Genomic DNA, 16708 nt, shown 5'->3' on the forward strand with positions numbered 1-16708 from the left:
CAGTTGACAACACCAGTGGCCCAAATGGGCGTGCTGGTTCCAGCCCCAGCAACTTGGCTTTCCAGCCAGATCCCTGCTAATGTCCCTGAGAAGGGAGCAGAAGATGACCTGAGAACTTGGGCCCGTGTCACCCACATGAGAGACCCAGATGGAGTTCCAGGCTCCTGGCTTTGGCCTGGCTCCTCCCATTTTGGCTGTTTAGGGAGTGAATCAGCGGGTGGAAGATCTTTCTCTGTCTCTCCCTCTCTCGGTAACTCTGCCTTTCAAATAAATAATAAATAAATAAATAAATATTTTTAAAATGTAAAATGTGTCCATGTCCTCACGATTGTAAGTCATTACAGATAACCCAGGGCCGGCGCTGTGGCATAGTAGGTAAAGCTGCCGCATACAGTGCCGGCATCCCATATGGGCGCCAGTCTAGTCCCGGCTGCTCCTCTTCCAATCCAGCTCTCTGCTGTGGCCTGGGAAAGCAGTAGAAGATGGCCCAAGTCCTTGGGCCCCAGCACCCATGGGGGAGACCCAGAAGAAGCCCCTGACTCCTGGCTTCTGACTGGTGCAGCTCCGACCATTGTGGCCATCTGGGGAGTGAACCAGCAGATGGAAGACCCCTCTCTCTCTCTGCTTCTGCCTCTCTGTAACTCTGCGTTTCAAATAAAAACAAATCAGTCTTTAAAAAGAAAGGTAAAGGTGGGAGCTGAGCAAGGTGTGAGGTCTCTGGTTGGTTCACAGTGCGCGTGGCCTTTCTTTGGTCATCGAGAGGAGACTGGCATGCTCTGTAAACGCTGTCATGGCCAGCCTGTCGGGGTCTGCAGGTGCACGTCCTGTCGCTTTGTTTGATCAGGACCTTGAGTTCCTGTGAAGCTCTGGGAACAGAGTGTAGCGATAGGATGTCAACCGTGGAGGTGCTAATTGAATTTCAGTATGTGATTTGGGGTCTTGCAGAGCGGCCCTGATCCTTGTGTCAGTCTCTTCATTTGGTGAGTCAATCTTTGGCGAAGAATTGACTTGGGATCATCAGAGAAAAGACAGAGGAACTGCAAGCTGAGGGAGAGAGACTGATAAAGTTTGCATCAGAGGCACAAAGGGCAGGTGCATTTTTAAAAAAGATTTATTTATTGGGGCCACGGCTGTAGCTCTGCAGGTTAAAGCCCCGGGCTGCAGCACTAGCCATCCCATATGAGCACCAGTTTGAGTCCTGGCTGTTTCACTTCCAATCCAGCTCCCTGCTAATATGCCTGGGAAAGCAGCAGAGGATGGCCCAAGTGCTTGGGCGCCTGTACCTATGCGGGAGATCCGGAAGAAGCTTTTGGCTTTGGTCAGGCTCAGTCCTGGCTGGTGCAGCCATTTGAGGAGTGAACCAGAGGATGGAAAATCGATCTCTCTATATATAAATCTTTCAAATAAATAAATAAATCTTTTAAAAACATTTATAAGGCAGACTTAGAGAGAGAGGGAGAGACAGAGAGATATTCTATCTGCTGGTCCACTCCCCAAATGGCTGCAATGGCCCTAGGTGGGCTAGCCCAAAGCCAGGAACCAGAAGCTTCTTCCAGGTTTCCCATGTGGGCCATCTTCCTCTGCTTTCCCAGGCACATTAGCAGAGAGCTGGATCAGAAATGGAGCAGCCAGGACTTGAACCAGTACCCATATGGGATGCTGGTACTGCAGGTGGAGGTTTAACCCAATACACCACAACACCAGCTCTCAGCTGCATATTGACCATTGCTTATGAACCCATAACAGAGGGCCAGGATCTCTTAGTTTTTCCCCCATGTTTATTTTATTTATTGGCAAGGCAAAATGATAGAGAAAGAGGAGAGACAGAGGGAAAGAGATCTTCTATCTGCTGGTTCACTCCCAAAATGACTGCAACAGTCAAGGCTGGGCCAGGCCAAAGCTAGGAGCCCAGAACTCCCTCTGGATCTCCCATGTGGGTGGCAGGGGCCCAAGCACTTGGGCCATCCTCTGCGGCCTTCCCAGGTGCCTTAGCAGGCAGGTGGGTCAGAAGCAGAGCAGCCGAGACTGGAATCAGTGCTGTGATATGGGATGCCACTGTCACACGCAGTGGTTTAACTTGCTTTGCCACAACAGCAGCCCCATCTTAAGTCTTTTAATAGCTTGACTCCGCCTTCCTGAGCAAGGAATTTGTGAGGATACAGTTCCTTGCTGAGTCAAAATGAGGGGGTGTTGCGTGACTTCCACGAGTTCCTTTCAAACCTAGATTCTGTAATGATGATATCTGGCCTATTACACGCTGGTGAACTTGGCTGAACGTTGACTTGGGTCTTCAGTCATCTCCATCCAAACTTTCTTCTTCAGGTCTTTGCTGCAGCGTCACCCCTCACTGTCACTTCCCTCTCCTGCTGCATCCCCTTCACAGCCACCCAGTGCCCTCCCTTCCTGCGCATCTTTCTTACCAACCTCCACAAGCCCCCTGTGCGACCTGCCCTGAAACAGCGTGGCTGACAGCCATTTCCGGTTTTCTACTTCCCAGTATCTTTTTTTTTTTCCTTGTCTTTAGAAACTGGTGTTATTTTCCCTCACCCTCACTTCCATTTCTTTTTAAAAGATTTAATTATTTTACTTGAAAGTCAGAGTTAGAGGGGGTGGTTTTCCATCCGCTGGTTCACTCCCCAATTGGCCACAATGGCTGATCCGAAGCCAGGAGCCAGGAGCTTCTTCTGGGTCTCCCACGTGGGTGCAGAGGTCCAAGCACTTGGGCCCATCTTCCACTGCTTTCCCAGACCACAGCAGAGAGCTGGATCGGAAGAGGAGCATCCGGGACTAGAACCAGCGCCCATATGGGATGCCGGTGCTCCAGGCCAGGGCTTTAACCTGCTGTGCCACAGCGCCGGCCCCTACCTCACTTCCATTTTTACCTCAGACTGTGCAGAGCAGCTTAAGACCACTCAGTGGTTGCTGCCACCTTCCCGGGGGGCCTGGGCAGGGGAGCTGCAGCCCAGTCTCCAGCAGTGTCCAGTGGGGAGCTGCTGGGTAGGCATGGAGGGCACCTGCAGGCCTGCCGAGCCGCCTGCCACCTCAGGCTGAGCAGCGGCGAACTCAGGAGCTGCCGTCCCTTCACCCTGAAACTCCTCCTTATCACACAGCGTTTTCAGCCTGCTCTTCCGTTTCAATCTCTATAGTAGAGATCCGGCGTGAAATGGTACCACGCATGCGCAGAACCTCCCAGGCCAGCATCCACCGCAGGGGAGCCGCTGAGTGTGCTTCCTTATTGTTGCATGGGATGGCAATGTCCACATGGCACAGAGGAGAATCTGTGTAGCAGCAGTAGGCAGGTTCACATAAGATGCCTCTGGGACAGGCAAGTGGTCAGCCCCAGGATCAGTAACCACCAGGAGACATGGCTCCCACAAGGCTGCCTGGAGCCGGTTAGTGACGACGGTTCCAGGTGTAAAGTGGCCAGCAATAGGAATAGCTCCAGTGGCAGCGCAGCCCTGTGGCCAGTGTCCCGGGAGGCTGTCACACTGACACCAGCAGGGTCTGCAATGGCAGCAATGGCTCCAGCCACCAACAGAAGCTTCTCGCAGGCCCTCTCCTGATGTACGATATAGACGCCATCACTTTTCCTTTTGTAGATGTACTGTTCCTTTTGGAAGCCAAGGTTGCTGGCAGCTATGTGCGTTCCTGCTGCAAGGAATTTGAGGACATCCTCCTCCTCCTCCATTCTTCGGGACATCAAGGGCTTGGGACGTTGTCACAGCTTCCCTTCAAGTTACACTGCAAATCAAGAAAATGCCGTGTGGACCCCTCTCCAGGTAGGCCAGAAAGGCAGTCTCAGTTTTGTGGTTTTTATTTTTCAGCCTTCTCAGTTTTTCTGCAGAGGTTTTTTTTTTTTTTTTTTTTTTTTTTTTTTTTTTTTTTTTTAAGATTAATTTATTTGAAAAGGAGAGAGAGATCTTCCACCTGCCGGTTCACTCCCTAAATAACTGCAACAGCTAGGGCTGGTCCAGGCAAAAGACAGGAGCCAGGAACTCCATCTGGGAGTCCCATGTGAGGGGCAGGGGCACAAGCACTTGGACCATCTTCTGCTGCTTTCCCAGGCACATCGATAGGGCGCTGGGTTGGAAGCGGAGCAGGTGGGGACTTGAACTGGCACTCGTACTGGGTGCCAGTGTTGCAGGTGGCAACTTAAGCTGCCCCGCCACAGTGCAAGCCCCTCTGCAGGTTCCGACGTTGCCAACCGTCTCCTCTGTTTAAGCCCCACCCCCACCCCCTTGCCTGACTTCGGCTTCTCGCCATCTTGGCCTCCCTGCCTCCTGGATGGCTTCTTCCGCCTCTATCCTGGGACTCTCTTTTCCCTGCCTTGCACACATGCTCTGTCCCACAGAACCTGTTGGCCTGCTGTCTCTGTAAGGTCTCTCCTTGTGCAATAGTGCCTATCCTCAAGGCCTCTGTGACTGTGGTATGAGAGCACCTCCCAGGGATGGGCGTTTGGCACAGCGCTTGGGGTACCCACACCCCATATCTGAGTGCCTGGGTTTGAGCCTGGACTCTCCCTGTTCCAGCTTCCTGAAAATGTGCACCCTGCAAGACAGCGTGTGATGGCTCAAGTAGTTGAGTCCCTGCCATGCACATGGCATGGAAGACCAGGACTGAGACCCAGGCTCCTGGCTTCTACCTGACTCAGGCTGAAGTGGGGAGTGAACCAACCAATAAGCCATGTCTTTCTGCCTCTCAAATTAAACAAATAATTTTAGCAAAACGACCCCCCTCTCCCCCGTCCCCGATGTGTATGTCCAATCCGTCTTATTCGCTAGCCTGCCTTTTCTGGAAACTTCCATCTGAAAACTTCTGGCATTTTCACCTGGGAGGAAGGTTAATATTGAGATAATTACCTGCCTGCCTCCAGCTTTCTACACTTGTTAAAAGTCCCTATATATATATATTTTTTTTTTTTTTTTTGACAGGCAGAGTGGACACTGAGAGAGAGAGAGACAGAGAGAAAGGTCTTCCTTTTTGCCGTTGGTTCACCCTCCAATGGCCGCCGCAGCTGGCGCGCTGCAGCCAGCGCACCGCGCTGATCCGATGGCAGGAGCCAGGTGTTTATCCTGGTCTCCCATGGGGTGCAGGGCCCAAGCACTTGGGCCATCCTCCACTGCACTCCCTGGCCACAGCAGAGAGCTGGCCTGGAAGAGGGGCAACCGGGACAGAATCCGTTGCCCCGACCGGGACTAGAACCTGGTGTACAGGCGCCGCAAGGCGGAGGATTAGCCTAGTGAGCCGCGGCGCCGGCCTAAAAGTCCCTAGTTTTTAAGAACGGCATTACCAAGAAAAACATTCGAGAGAGGAATCGCTGAGCCATCTTCATCTCCATCCTCGCTCACAACCAGCACTCCCCTGGCCAAAGCTTATGACGCCACCCGGAGACGTTTGTGGTGTCTGGATCCCTTCCACATCCATTTCCATTACTCAAATCAAGTTTCTATCTCTTGCCCTGAAAGTCAAACTCCTTCTGCACGACAGTTGCCGGCTCTCATTTCTCCTGTTCCAATTGATCGTCCAGGCGAACCTAAAAGGGAGGCAGGGAAGATGTGGGAACTGGACTCCACGATACAGGAGGCTCGCTGAAGCGGGCAGGGGTCATTCTGTGAACCCTGGAACGCACAGTGTATTAGGCTAGTGATCCTCTGGCCACCAGATGCCCAGGCCTTGTCTCTGTGTCTGACTCAGGGGGTTTGCGCAGGCCCAGAGCCCCGGCTCTCCCACCAAGTTCTAGCTCATGCCGATACTGCTGACCTGAGGGCCACGCTTTGCGAACCACTGATTCAGAGGAATAACCAGGCAAAGAAAGAAAAGATCAGGCTTTGAGCTCTTGACTTCCTAGTAGACAATAACTATTAATAGAAAAGGTCTCTTGACACTTTGTACCTGGGTAGCATTTTCACTCCTTTTTCTGTGTGTCTCTGTACAGCCTTAGAGTCCCCCCACCCCCAGCCTTAGAAGAGTCCCCACTGAGGCAGTGAGGCTGTGTGTAGTGTCTGGGGCACCTTTGGCATTGATGGATCTGGGGTCAGTCCTGGGGGCTCACCAGGGCAAAGGTATTGATGTGTGAACGTTTACAGAGTGTTTAGGACTCTAGGGTTGAGCCAGTGAGGAGCCCTCTGGGGACTTCTCTCAGGGGTGAGCTGAGCACCTACGACAATCTTTTCAGCTCCTTTTTGTTTGTTTGCTTTTTAAAGATTTATTTTATTTATTTGAAAGGCAGAGGCTGGTTTTGTTTTTTTTTTAAATTTTTTAAATTTTTTTAATTTTTTGACAGGCAGAGTGGACAGTCAGAGACAGAGAGAAAGGTCTTCCATTGCCGTTGGTTCACCCTCCAATGGCCACCGCGGCTGGCACGCTGCGACCGGCGCACCGCGCTGATCCGATGGCAGGAGCCAGGTGCTTCTCCTGGTCTCCCATGGGGTGCAGGGCCCAAGAACTTGGGCCATCCTCCACTGCCTTCCCGGGCCATAGCAGAGAGCTGGCCTGGAAGAGGGGCAACCGGGACAGGATCTGGCTCCCCGACCGGGACTAGAACCTGGTGTGCCGGCGCCGCAAGGCGGAGGATTAGCCTAGTGAGCCACGGCGCTGGCCCAGAGGCTGGTTTTTAAAACATTTGTTTTCATTTTATTTGAAAGGGAGAGGGAGGGAGAGAGAGAGAGAAAGAGAGAGAGAAAGAGAGAGAGAGAGAGAGAGGCAGATAAAGATCTTTGATCCATTGGCTCATTCTTCAAATGTCTACAGTAGCCAGGGCTGAGCGTGGATAGGCCAAAGCCAGGAGCCAGGAGCCATGAACTCCATACAAGGGCTGGAGTTAGGCAACCACTGTAGTACATACAGCACGTTAAGCTGTGGTTTCAGACACTGGCATTCCATATTGGAGTGCTGGTTTGAGTCCCAGCTGCTCCACTTCTGATCCAGCTTCCTGCTAATGCATCTGGAAAAGCAGTGGAAGATGGCTCAGGCACTTGAGTCCCTGCACCCACGTGGAAGACCTGGATGGAGCTCCTGGCTTGCTGCAGCCATTTGTGGATTGAATCAGCAGATGGATAACCTCCCTCTCTCTCCCCGCTCCCTTTCTCTGTTGCTCTGCCTTTCAAATAAACAAGTAAAGCTTTAAAAAATAAATAAAAGAAGAAAAAGACGAAGAAGAGGAAGAAATAATTCCACCCACCCAGGTCTCTCACATGGGTGGCAGGGACCCAGTACTTGAGTCCATCTGCTGCCTCCCAGGGAGCACATGAGCAGGGAGCTGGATGGGAAGCCGAGGACCCAGGACTCCTGTGGAATGTAGGAGTTTAAATGCCCACCCTAAGCTTGTGTTTTTTCAGAGAGGCAAAGAAATTGCAAAACACCATTACAAAAGTTGTGGTCATTTAAAAGTTTACATTGGGGCCAGCGCCATGGAGTAGTGAGTAAAGCCGCCACCTACAATGCTGGCATCTCATGTGGGTGCTGGTTCAAGACCCAGCTGCTCCACTTCCAATCCAGCTCCCTGCTAATGGCCTGGAAAAGCAGTAGAGGATGGCCCATGCCCCTGGGTCCCTGCACCAAGTAGGAGACCAGGAAGAAGCTCCTGGCTCCTGGATTCGGATTGGCACAGCTCTGACTATTGTGGCCATCTGGGGAGTGAACCAGTAGATGGAGGACCTCTCTCCTTCTCTGCCTCTCTGTATTTCTGCCTTTCAAATAAATAAATCTTTTAAAAAAAGTTTACATTAACAAATGAACACCTTCAAACATGTAAAAGGACTCAAGTCATTTGGCAGTAATGGCAGCTTTTGTGTGTGAGGCCCTTTATTAAAGGGAAAGTTTTCCCCTGTGTCTCAGTGTCGATCTGAGTTCATGTTCAGGGCCGGGAAATGTGGAGGCCATGAAAGTCAATGCTTCTTAATAACAGGCTAGGGGCCGGCGCTGTGGCGTAGCAGGTTAAAGCCCAGGCTTGCAATACCGGCATCTCATATGGGTACTGGTTTGAGTCCCTGCTGCTCCTCTTCTGATCTAGCTCCCTGCTAATGTGCTTGGGAAAACAGCAGAGGATAGCCCAAGTCCTTTGGCCCCTGCACCCACATGGGAGACCCAGAAGAAGCTCCTGGCTTCAGCTCAGCTCAGCTCTAGCCATTGTGGCCATCTGGGGAGTGAAGCAGTGGATGGAAGACCTTTCTCCCTCTCTCTGTCTCTACTTCTCTCTGTAACTCTTCAAATAAAATAAATCTTTATAAAAAATGATAGACATTTTCTTAAGATGGAAAATTCTCTTAAAAAAATAGTGGGCTAGAGAAAAAGAAATAATGTAGAAAAAACACTATTAGAAATCAGGTAGTATCCCAAAAATTCCTCTGAACTTTCCCGAGAGTCTCCCAGACTTTGTTTTTCTGTTTTTGCCTGTATTTGCTTCTGCCTGCAAGTTCTGCAGGCAATGGCTGCTTCCTTGGTCTCCAACCAACAATTCAGTTGCACCCTCCTCTGATGATCCAAGTCAGATTTGCTCCTAAGGACAAATGTGAATTCTTCTTCCTCACCACATTTAAGAAATCTCCAGTTTTTCCATTTAATGAGCAGTTATTATGTGTGCCTTGGAATAAAGTCAGTTTTCTGTCTCACTTCTTTGAGTAGGTTGGAGGTCAAGGACAGTTTTTTAGGGCATTTTCCCATAAGTGAGCCTTTCAATTTATTTTTTTTAACTTTTAGGGGGCACAGCACATTTATGATGACATATTTCAGATTTTTTTGTGTCTTAAAAAAAAAGTTTTCTATACCATAGGACCGTCAGCAGTGTGTTGCGCAATAAATGTTGGTGAAACATATCTATTCAACAAATTAAAGAAGTCCCCTGGGGACAATGCACCGGTCTGGAAGCTGAGACAAAGCTCCCATCTTAGTAATTCTTATCATGAGAAACACAGATTTGTAAGGTTTTCTGTTCTTACAGAAGTCACACAGTGCTAAGTCTTGAGGACATGTGGAAAAACAAGAAAGCGAGAAGTGGGCTGGTGGGAGGAGAAGGAAGAGAGGAGTTGTATTTTTTTTTTTTTTTTGACAGGCAGAGCGGACAGTGAGAGAGAGAGAGAAAGATCTTCCTTTTCCGTTGGTTCACCCCCCAATGGCCGCTGCAGCCGGCGTGCAGCTCACAGCGCTGATCCGAAGGCAGGAGCCAGGTGCTTCTCCTGGTCTCCCATGCGGGTGCAGGGCCCAAGGACTTGGGCCATCCTCCACTGCACTCCTGGGCCATAGCAGAGATGAGTTGTATTCTAAACAGGGTGATCATGAAAGGCTTTGCTGTGCAACAGCTAAGCAAACATCTGAGAGAGAGAGAGAGAGAGAGAGAGAGGGTGGGAAGTGATGGTTACTGTCTCACTATATGGGGAAAGGGCTTTTCAGGCACTGGGAGAGGCAAGTCCAAAGGTCCTGAGGCCAGAGTGGCCAAAGGGCAGAGTGGAGGTGAGAGAAGAGAAATAAGAAGGGGCTGTGGGGAGGGGGACCATGCAGGTGACCACCTATATTTCTAGCTTTCACTGCTTCATGCACCCCGCATGCTTTTTACTTAGTCCTCTTGCTCGTTGGTGAACATTTACGGAAAGCCCACCCCCACAAGGAAGCCTTTCCTCACTCCTGTAAAGCAGAATTGGGAAAACGCCCCACAATGAAATCGGAGAAGCGTTAAGTTTTGCGGCAGGGTTTAATACAGGTTTAACGAATTAAGAGACAACTGTACGTTATTGAAAGGTGAGAGATTGAGTTCAACCAATTTCATCTGTGTGCATGATTGGATCCATCCAAATGCTAAGGCCCCCCAAAAACAGGGTAATTAGATTGCTAGTATTAATTTTAACCAATGGTAATTAAAAGTGAAAAACAGTCTTCATCCAACTTGTCAAAGCTGAGGCCCTGCGCCGTTAGTAAGGGATGTTGACATAAAATGTTCTTGCTAAGTTGTGCGCACTCTGCAGATGAAGGGAACAGGGGTTGGTTGGGCGTGGTAGGGGGCATTTTATGCACCCAGGCAGGGGCTTCAAAGCTTTTCTACTTCATGTCCCAGGTCTTTTGCTTCTACAGTCTAGAACCGCGCCTGGCACATAGCAGGCAATGAGCCACCAGGACTATCAAACACAAATACAAACGACGCAATCCAATTTGATTTTCAGATAATCTTAGTATAAATATGTCCCATGTAGGATATTGGACAGACACGGTTGTTTACCCGAAACTGAAATTTATCTGAGATGTCACTTTAATAACTTTATTGGGCAACCCCACTAAGGAGCTCAAATACTCGTGATTTGACTCAATTGAAAATGGATCTCCTCGCACCTGCAAAATGGGTCTAAATCATAGCCCGCGCCTCCCTAGCGCTGCTGGGCAGATAAAGCCAGCACGTGGCACCCGGCGGGCCCTCAGTTTATACAACTGCTGGGAAACAAATCAATGGGCGGCAAAAGTTTCGCCTTAAACACGCGGACACGGGACCCGGGCCTCGTCCAGGCCAAACGCTCGCCCGCCAGGCCTAGGTTGCCGGCACCTGAGCGCCCGGCCAGCCTCTTCCGGGTCAGGTGACCGCGCGCGGCCACGTGACCCGGCCCGAGTGCGGGCGGTGGAAGGCGGAAGTGGGAGAGGAGTTGGGCGCCGCTTCTGGGGCCGGGGCAGGTAGCGAGCGCGGGCGCGGGGGGCGCGGCGGGCGGGCGGGCGGGGTGGGGCGCGGCGCGGGCCGGGGGCGGCGGGCGGCGCGGGGTGGGCCGGGGGCGGCGCGGGTCGGGCGCCGGGGGGCGGCGGCTTCCTGTGGGAGGGGCCTGGCGCGGCGGTTCCGGCCTCCGAGGAGGGGTGTCCCGGCTCCCGCCCGAGCGGGGTGGGCGCGACGCGGCCCGCGTGGGGCCGCCCCGAGGTGGCCGGCCGGGAGCCGGGGCTTCCGGGAGCGGCGCGGCATGGACAGGCGCGAGCTTTGTGGAGGGAGCCAGGGAAGGGCGAGTTGGGACGGAGCTGGAAGGGGGTGCCCGAGATGGCCGTGGGGCGGGCCGGGCAGGGGAGCAGCCCGGGGGGGAGAGGCCGCCTGAGCCCCACCTGAGGGCGTCTTCCCCGCTGCGGCGTTGGCAGCGATGTTTACCCGAGACTTGGATTTCGGGCTCAGTCCGTCTTTAAACTTCAGGAGGGATCACAGCATCTTGGTCGTCTTGCTCTCGTCACACCCACTTAGTCCCGCGGGCGCAGGGTTTCCACTTCTTGGGAACCTAACCCTTCAGGATCGCCTTTCTTGGGGACTTTTCCCTCCCTGATCAAGTCGTCTTCGAGGCTGAAGACAGAAAGCGTGGGCGCTCTGCTGTGGCTGCAGCCTACGCTCTTGACCATGACCTAGCCCAGCACTGCCTCGGCCGGAACACCGGACAGAGGACCGTGTACCTGTGTGCTGACGACTTTGGGTCTGGCTGTGGTTTAAATTATTCAGCTTCCCTTCCCACGTGACTGCTTATCTTGACCAGCTGTAGCTAGGTAGAAGTCTGTGTCCTGTTCCTTAGAACTATGACCTGGCACCTGATGTTGAGATTAAATACCCATGTCACAGCTGTTCATCTTCCTCTTTCTGTAAATGTTCACTAATTTTTTTGCAGAAGTGAGTCTCATGCGTGCACACACAAGAGCCAGAGTCATTCAGGGTTACCAGTCAGGGAACAAAAGGACTTTACTAATGTATGAGGACTTCAGGTTTTTGAAGTGTTTGATGAGCATTTAGAAGTTAATTTTTGCAGCAGCCCTGTCAGTTAGAGGGGGAAAGGTCTTTTTCCCATGTCATGAGAAACAGACAGACTTACAGGAGTTGTCTTGACTTTTAAAACCAATGTTCTTTCTTGTTTACTGGTCTCTCTTCTGCTGGACGTAAGAATCTTCAAGGGCAGATCCCATGTTTTATTTGGCTTCTTTGACCACTAGCCAAGTGCCTGGCATGGTGTGGGCACTTGGTCAGTGTTTGGTAATAAATGAATTTCTAAGGTCATACAGCTGTTAGGTGTTGGGCAAGGGATTTGAACCCAAGTCTTGGGTCTCTAGTAGGCAAGCTTGCTGTTTTCTGTGCTGCTGGTCTATGTGAACATGATAGGCATAAAAGAAAGGCTTGGATTGGCTTCTCATCGCTTAATGAGTACTTTCTCCTTTACCAAGAGCGTACGCCCACGTCTCATTTAGTCCTTTCCGAGATCTTCTGAAGGCTGAGGCTGTCCCTGTTCCGCTGAGGCTTGCTGAAGCCCTTGCCGTGGAGTCCAGAGCTCGTAAATGACGCAGCAGCCACTCAGGCCCACACCTTCTGTTTCCAGACCCATCCTTTTCTGTTTATAGAAGCGATAGAAAGTTTCATTGAAAAAGGTTTTTAAAGTACGAAAATATGATGCTTTAAAGAAAAAATACTACGAGTTAGAGAAAAAACTGTCCATGTGCAGTGTAACTGAGGACTAGAAAACTCGCTACTGCAGTGTCTTAGTCTGTGTGGTGCTGCTCCAACTATACTGTGGACTGGGTCGTTTATAAGTGAGAGAAGTTTATTTGGATCATGAGAGAGAGAAACACAAGCACTGAACTGCTTTTCCAACAAACCTGTTCTTGCAGTAATGACATTAATCTACCCGTGAAGGCACGGCCCCCATAACCTGACCACCTTTTAAAGGATCTCCCTCTCATCACCTGCATTGGGGGTTAAGCTTCTGACACAGGACCTTTGGGGGACACATTCAGCCACAGCATTGCCATGGCTACCTCTTCCCAGGACAGTGCTCCTCCCACCGGTATTGCAAGGACCTGTTCCATGCCAGGAAGTTTCTAGAGTTGCAAGTAGCCTCATGGTGCTGGCAAGCCCTGGAGATAATGCTGTAAGCATTAAGTCCACACCAGACTGGAAGACTTAGCATAGGAAAAAAGTAAAATGTCTCATGGGCATTTTTTATAACATAGTAAATGAGCAAACAGAAGTCATCAAATTATATTTTTGATTTATTGAGTTAAATATAATTAATTTCATCTCAGTTTTTAAAATGTGTTTCCTAGAAAGTTAAAAAAAATCATGTATGGCTCCCATTGTATTTCTTTTGGACAGAGCTATAATACATATCAGGATTATAGCAGTATACAAGAAAGGCAAAGTCTTCCACCTTTGTGGATCTTAAATCTTATTGGGGAAAGGTACAATAAAGAAGCCAGCTAAGCAAAATATGTGTTGTAATATGGCAGAGAAGAAGAATGTGGAGTGTTGGGTAGAGTTGCAGTTAACTTTTAAAAACATTTATTTGAAAGAGAGAGCTCCCATCCACTTGTTCACTTCTAAGATGCCTGCAACAGCCAGGGCTGGGTCAGGCCAAAGCCAGCAGCCCAGAGCTCAACCTGGGTCTTCCATGTCAACTACTTGACATCATCTGTTGCCTCCTAGTGCATTAACAAGAAACTGGATCAGAAGCAGGGAACCAGGACGTGCACCAGGCACTCCTGTATGGGTCCCTGGTGTCCGAAGTGGGGACCCAACTGCTAGGCCCAACATGTATCCCAGGGAGGCAGTTTTAAGTCTAAGGTTTTTAGAAAAAATCCCCTTAGGAGGTCAAGGTTAAGTAAAGATGTCAGGGAGGTGGGAGAAGGGGCCATGTGACTGAATGAAGGAATAGTAGTGCCAACAGAGGGAAGAGCAAGTAGAACAGCCCTGCAGGAGGGCACCTGGTAGGTGATGGCAGCAGTGAGGATGCCCATATGGCTGGAGGGGAGTGGAGAGGATGTGAGCAGAGCAGTGTTGGGTGTGGGAAGAGAGAGGTCTGAGCCTTGGAGGGCCTTGCAGGCCGATGTAAGGATGTTGGTTTCTTGCCAGGGTGGGTTGCAGCCACTGGCTAGTTCTGAGCAGTAGAGTGGACATGATCCACCTTCCTTTTAGTAGACTCACCCTGGTTGCTCTGTGGAGGAGTGGAGGGTCCTTGTGTGGGAGCAGGGAGGTCAGTCAGGAGGCCAGTGGCACACCCCAGGTGAAGGGTGCTTCCTGGGGCCTTTTTGCAGTACAGTCAATAGGCTTTGTGGATGAGTTGAATCCGATGGGAGGATGAGCAGAGTCCTGGGTGATGCCAAGGTCTCTGGCCCGAGCACCTGCAAGAAAGGAGTTGTCATTAACTCAGATGAGGAAGACTGGGAGCAGGGATGGGGCTCTGTTTTGTGTGCATTGACTGTAAAATGCCCAGCAGATATCCAGGTAAGGGTACCATGGGCAGTGGATACAGAAGTCTGGAGACAGGCTTGGGCTGGAAATAGATCTGTCGGAGCTATTATATTTAGAGTGAAGAGACTGCCGAGGTCACACAGGGAATAGTGTGGATACATATTCAAGAAGAGTGCTTCTTGCTAGACATTAACTCTTGAGATAAATCTCAGTTTGTAGTATTATAAAGTAGGTGTTTTAAGTACAGCGAAACTGTAGTGTATCTCGGGGAGCCTGGTGTTCTCTTCTTTTTCACTCATCATTTACAGACCCTTTTGAAAACCACAGGCTAATGGGCTTGTTTTTCTGAAGGAGGCCGCTCTTCCAACTGTGCATCTTTGTAGTGCTGCTGAAATCAATCTGAGTGCCAGTTTCTGGAATCAGCCTGGCTTTCTGGGTTGGCAACCAATTTAGAGACCTCCAGGAAGGGTGGGAAAGAGACAGGAAGGATGGATAATGGATTTGTAGTGTTTAAATAGTCAAACATGTATCTAGCACCTGCTTGCCGTGGGTCCCACCACTTTAAAGATTGGAAGTAAGTGCCCCCACTGAGGTGAAGGGACCCACACGAGGTCACGTGGTGAGGAAAGGGAGGAGCTGGGCGTTGGACCTGGTGCTTCCATCCTAAGATGGGGGAGTGGAGACAGGAACAGAAACCCCCACTGGAGTCTACCCTGTGAGCTGCTCTTGGGCCGTTTTTTAGTCAGGGCCCTTGTGGACTCTGGCATTTCTGGGAGGTGGGAACAAAAGGGAAGATGCTGTTTGCTTCCAATTCCAGGTCGTCGTTTAGAAGGTGTAGTCCTCTGCTCCTGCCTCCCCATCCCCAGTTTAGAAATAAACACTCAGTGATTGCAGTCTAGTGCTGTAATTGCTTCTAGAAGAAACCAAGGATCAAGACATGGGAGTCCTGACTTCAGCCCAGTCCTACTCCTTGACTCGCCCACGCCTTTTACTTTGTTTTATCTTGAGATCTGCTTTCTATTTTATTTTATTACTAACCTATGATTCCACTGTGCCTCCAGTGTCCCTCCCTCTCTTTTTTTTTATGAGCTTGATTTTTGTACAGATGTCATTTGGCAGAGTTCAATTGTGTGTGATTGTTTTTCAGTATGGGCTTTTGGAGAATGGAGGGTAACTCAATGCTGGACAGAGGAAAGAGGCCAAGAGAGAAACCCTAGTGTTGGAAACAAGTGAAAAACCATGACAGCGGATGCAGGGCTGATCTGTACTTAGAAAGAAGCTCTGCTGTTTCTACAGCTGGTTAATCAAGAATAAAATCTTGATGGTGAGAGGTAGCTTTTGTTCTTCCCTGATTCATTGTTCTGCACAGGTCTTTTTATCTCCAGATCAGTGTTTGCTGGTTTCTTTTTTTAAATTATTTTTGACAGGCAGAGTGGACACTGAGAGAGAGAGAGAGAGAAAGGTCTTCCTTTTGCCATTGGTTCACCCTCCAATGACCGCTGCGGCCGGCGCACTGCGGCTTGCGCACTGCGCTGATCCCAAGGCAGGAGCCAGGTGCTTCTCCTGGTCTCCCATGGGGTGCAGGGCCCAAGCACTTGGGCCGTCCTCCACTGCACTCCCGGGCCACAGCAGAGAGCTGGCCTGGAAGAGGGACAACTGGGACTAGAACTTGGTGTGCCGGCGCCGCTAGGCAGAGGATTAGCCTGTTGAGCCACGGCGCCGGCCCGTTTGCTGGTTTCTTGATTCAAGGCTGGGTAAAGAATTTTGGAGACTGAGGTACCTTTAATCCCGGAGCCTAGAATTTTAGTATCAGGGATAAGCAGTGTAGCTTATAGCTAATATAATATATGTATATTTATATTTGAAAAGCAGAGAGAGAGAGAGTGTAAGTGTGAATTAGATGGAGACCTTCCTTCAACTGGTTCATTCCCCAAGTGTCCGCAACAGCCAAGGCTGGGCCAGGGTGAAGCCAGGAACTTGGAATTCAGTCTTGGTCTCCCATGTTGATGACAATGACCCCGAAACTTGAATCATCGTCTGCTGTTTCCCAGGGTGCGCATAAGCAGGAAGCTGGAGTTGAGAGCAGAGCTGGTGCTCAAACCCATGCACTATGATACGGGATGTGGGTGCTCCAAGCACCAGCTTAACTGCTGTGCCAAATGCCTGTCTTGTCTTTTTTGAAGGCGAATTTTATGTATTCCCCAAATAATGCGTGTTGGTAGTAAAAAAAAAAAAAATCAAGTAATGGGGCTGGCATTGTGCAAGAGTGGATTTGACCACTGCCTGCAGTGCCAGCGTTTCATATGGGTGCTGATTCCAGTCCTGGCTGCTCCCCTTCCGATCCATTTCCATGCTATTGCACCTGGGAGTGCATCAGAAGAGGGTCCAGGTGCTTGGTCCCCTGCGCCCGTGTGGGAGACCCGGAAGAAGCTCCTGGTTTCAGACTGGCCCAGATGTGTCTGTTGCAGCCATTTGGGTAGTGAACCAGCAGCTGGAATACCTCTGTGTCTGTCTCTCCCTCTCTCTCTATACTCT

The 16708-nt window shown here is 50.5% G+C and overlaps 1 protein-coding gene across 1 annotated transcript in view; it reads left to right on the top strand.

The window, feature by feature from the left end:
• The first annotated feature begins 10579 nt into the window (after window positions 1-10579).
• Window positions 10580-16708, top strand: part of WWP2 (WW domain containing E3 ubiquitin protein ligase 2) — a 150774-nt gene continuing 144645 nt past the window's right edge. The window contains exon 1 of the mRNA XM_062176412.1: window positions 10580-10650. The gene's annotated coding sequence lies outside the window, so the exon portion shown is untranslated. The remainder of the gene's footprint in view (window positions 10651-16708) is intronic.

The sequence above is a fragment of the Lepus europaeus genome, chromosome 19 (genome assembly GCF_033115175.1).
Source record: "Lepus europaeus isolate LE1 chromosome 19, mLepTim1.pri, whole genome shotgun sequence".
NCBI lineage: Eukaryota > Metazoa > Chordata > Mammalia > Lagomorpha > Leporidae > Lepus > Lepus europaeus.